Genomic DNA, 4,109 nt, shown 5'->3' on the forward strand with positions numbered 1-4,109 from the left:
TATTACTATAAGGATTATTTTGAGGTCGATGATTATTACCCATATAATTCATTTGTTTGTTCTCCATGTTGTGGCCATAGGGTGGGTATTCTAAATTGCTTGTTCCACCTCCACTTGCATCGCACTGCATTACTGGATGAATCTGTGAAGAACCAAGTAAATCATCAATTTTTCTATTCAAAATTTCTACCTGATTAGAGAGCATAGTAACTGAATCGACGTTAAAAACACCGGCCACTTTCGTCAGCTTTGTCCTCATGACTTGCCACTGATAATTATTCAATGACATCTCTTCTATAAATTCATAGGCCTCTTCAAGTGTCTTATTATTAATGGTCCCACCAGCAGCTGCGTCAATCATCTGTCTAGTCGAAGGATTCAGTCCGTTGTGAAAACTTTGAACCTGTAGCCAAAGTGGTAGCCCATGGTGAGGGCATCTTCTCAATAGATCCTTGTATCTCTCCCATGTGTCATAGAGTGTTTCTAAATCCATCTGCACAAAAGAAGAAATATCATTTCTTAGTTTAGCTGTTTTAGCCTGCGGGAAAAATTTAAGCAGAAACTTTTGGGTCATTTGTTCCCAAGTGGTGATTGATCCTCGTGGTAACGAGTTCAACCACTATTTAGCCTTATTCCTCAATGAAAAAGGAAATAATCGAAGGCGAATGGAATCGTCAGAAGCACTATTGATCTTCAAGGTGTCGCAAAATTCCAGAAAGTTTGCTAAATGAGTGTTTGGATCCTCATCCTGCAAACCATCAAACTGAACAAACTGTTGTATCCTTTGAATCGTGTTAGGTTTCAGTCCAAAATTATTTGCAGCAATAGTAGGTCTAACTATACTCGATTCAGCTCCTGTTAAACTAGGTTTAGCATAATCATACATAATACGAGGAGCAGGATCCTGATTTACTGGGTTCGCAACAGCCACAGGAGGTAGCTGATTATTATGATTATCAGCCATCTCCTCAGTTGTGGTTTGAATATCATCCTCTTGCCCTTCCTTTATGTATCGTAGGCTTCGCCTTATCTCTCTTCAGTTTCTGCGAGTTGTGCTTTCAATCTTATTATCAAAAAGTAAAGGTCCTGACGGGTTTCTTCTAGTCATAAACTATAAAACCTGCCAGAAGTAAATAAAAGAAAATTTAGTAATTTAAGCAAAAATATAACTAAGTTGCGAAAAAAATAAAAAAATGGCTAAAGTAATAAAAATTAAGCGTTCTTAATATATTAGTCCCCGGCAACGGCGCCAAAAACTAGATGGTCGTGAAACTAACTAATAATTCGACTTAAGGCAAGCGCACCTATCGAACAGCAGTATAGTTATGGTGAGACCGAAATATCGTATCCACGAGGACTAAAAGTACTAGTAGTTACTCTCTTTTTATTATCTAGCCTAAGAATTTAAGGGTGTTTTTAAACTAAACTAATTTTCTAATTTATCTAAGATCACGACAGAGGCGAAAATTGGAAAATACTTTAGGAAAACCAATTGAGAAGACAATACCCAAGAAAGAATCCACCTAGACTTTACTTATTACCTTTGACTTAGACGATTTATTCACTTGACTTATTCCGTAGAAATCCCTAATTTATGTTAATATCTCTCTCAAGACTAAGAATAACTGACTCTAGGTTGATTAATTGAAATCTCTTTCTAATTAAAATCCCTATTGTCGCCTTAATTTGATCTATAGACTCCCTTATTAGATTTGACTGTAATCCGGTAGATTAATGTCGTCCTATCTCTAGGATTGCATTCAACTCCGCTTAATTATGAATGATCTACTCTTAAACAGGGACTTTTGCTCCTCTAAATAAGTATATCAAAAACCTGGATTAATATCCTGAAATATTAAAGCAAGAATTAAAACTCATAATTAAGAATAAGAACAAGTATTTATCATATAAATCAAAGCATAATAAGGTTCGTCATAGGGTTCATCTCCCTTAGGTATTTAGGGAGTTTAGTTCATAATAATAATTGAAAACATATCAAAGTTTGGAAAACAACAAAACATAAAGAGAACCCAAGAACTTCTAGGAAATTGGATAGAAATCTTTAGTCTTAATGTAGATCCTGGCTCTGAGGAGATTTCGATGGCTAATTGCGAGTATTTTCTGCCTCCAACTTTGTATGTCCCTCTCATCCTCTTTTAGGGTCTTTATATAGACTTTTGAATGCCCAAATTAGCCCAAAATAAGCCTTTTCGTAGTAGAACTAGACTTGGGCTTGACAGGGACACGGGCGTGGCAAACGTCCGTGTGAAGATGCTCAAGTCGTGTGCAATTCTAACTTGGATTAATGTCGACACGACCATTATACACGGGCGTATGGATTATCCGTGTGGAACTCCCTAGGCCGTGTGAAACATTGATTTAGGCCCAGTTTGTCTGTTTTTGGCCCGTTTCTCGCTTTTTTTGTTATCCTAAGCTTGCCTGAGTATAAGATATGAATTTAAAGAATTAGGAGTATCGAATTCAATAAAATCAAGGAAAAATTCATCATAAATATACCAAGCATGGGGTAAAAATATGTATATATTACGATTTATCATGAACTGATTTCGTTAGTCGATTAACTATGACCCAAACAACATCTTTCTTTGAGGATGACAACGGCAATCCCGTCACAAAATCCATGGTAATTCGATCCCATTTCCATTCGGGAACCATCACAGGCTAAAGTAAACTCGAAGGTACTTGGTGCTCGGCTTTCACTTGCTGACAAGTTAAACATTTCAACACAAACTCTGAGATGTCTCTTTTCATGCCCAGCCACCAATACAATCTCTTCAAGTCATTATACATTTTAGTACTACCCGGATGGATGGACATACAACTACTATGTGCCTCGTGAAGAATTTTCCCAATAAACTCATCATCTCTAGGTACACAAACCCTATCTCGGAACGTCAAACAACCGTCGGTACTAATCCGTAAGTCTGATTCGTCAACTGTCTCACACTGAGTCATCTTGGCTTGTAAATCTTTATCACTCTTCTGAGCTTCACAAATCTCTTGAAAAAACATAGGTCTAGCTTTTAACTCTACTAGAATCGAACCATCTTAGATTACAGACAACTGAGTATTCATAGCTCTCAAGGCAAACAATGACTTCCTACTTAATGTATCAACGACTATGTTCACCTTTTCGAGGTGATAGTCAATTACTAACTCGTAATCTTTAATCAACTCCAGCCACCTTCGTTGCCGTAGATTCAAATCCTTTTAAGTCATCAAGTATTTTAGGCTTTTATGGTCAGTGAATACTCGGCATTTCTCGCCATATAGATGGTGTCTCCAAATCTTCAGTGTGAACACTATGGCGGCTAACTCTAAGTCATGAGTCGGATAGTTTTTCTCATACAGCTTCAGTTGTCTCGAGGCATACACTATCACCTTACCTTCTTGCATGAGCACGCATCCTAATCCATTTAAGGATGCATCACTATACACTACAAATTCTTTTCCCGGTTCTAGTTTCACTAAAATTGGGGCTTCAGTTAACAACGCCTTAAGTTTTTCAAAACTCTATTGGCATTTTTCTGTCCACTCGAACTTGACGTCCTTCTGTAGCAACCTCGTCATCAGAGTAGCAATCAAGGAGAATCCTTTAACGAATCACCTGTAGTAAATCACTAAGCCTAGAAAGCTTCTAATCTCCGATACATTTCTCAGCAGTTTCCACTCAACAATAGCTGAGATTTTACTCGGGTCAACTCTAATTTCATCGCCCAACACAATGTGTCCCAAGAATCCAACCTCTCGGAGCCAAAAATCACTTTTACTAAACTTGACATACAACTGCTTATCTCTTAATGTCATCAAAACAGTTCTTAAATGCTCCGTGTGCTCACTCTCATCACGAGAATAAATTAATATATCGTCGATAAAAACAACCACAAACTTATCCAAGTACGGCTAAAAAATACAATTCATCAAGTCCATAAACACGACGGGGGTGTTTGTTAAGCCACAATGCATGACAAGGAACTCATAGTGCCCGTATCTCATCCGAAACTAACTAATATTTAGTGTTAAGGAACTCATAGTGACAAGGAATGCTTAACTGTTGTCTACCACACTGCAAACACTTCGGTCTATTC

The 4,109-nt window shown here is 37.5% G+C and overlaps 1 non-coding gene across 1 annotated transcript; it reads left to right on the forward strand.

The window, feature by feature from the left end:
- The first annotated feature begins 419 nt into the window (after positions 1-419).
- Positions 420-526, forward strand: LOC128280306 (small nucleolar RNA R71). The gene has a single exon (XR_008270486.1). It is a non-coding gene; the product is annotated as a small nucleolar RNA R71 (small nucleolar RNA).
- The last annotated feature ends 3,583 nt before the right edge of the window (positions 527-4,109 follow it).

This window comes from Gossypium arboreum, chromosome 8 (genome assembly GCF_025698485.1).
Source record: "Gossypium arboreum isolate Shixiya-1 chromosome 8, ASM2569848v2, whole genome shotgun sequence".
NCBI lineage: Eukaryota > Viridiplantae > Streptophyta > Magnoliopsida > Malvales > Malvaceae > Gossypium > Gossypium arboreum.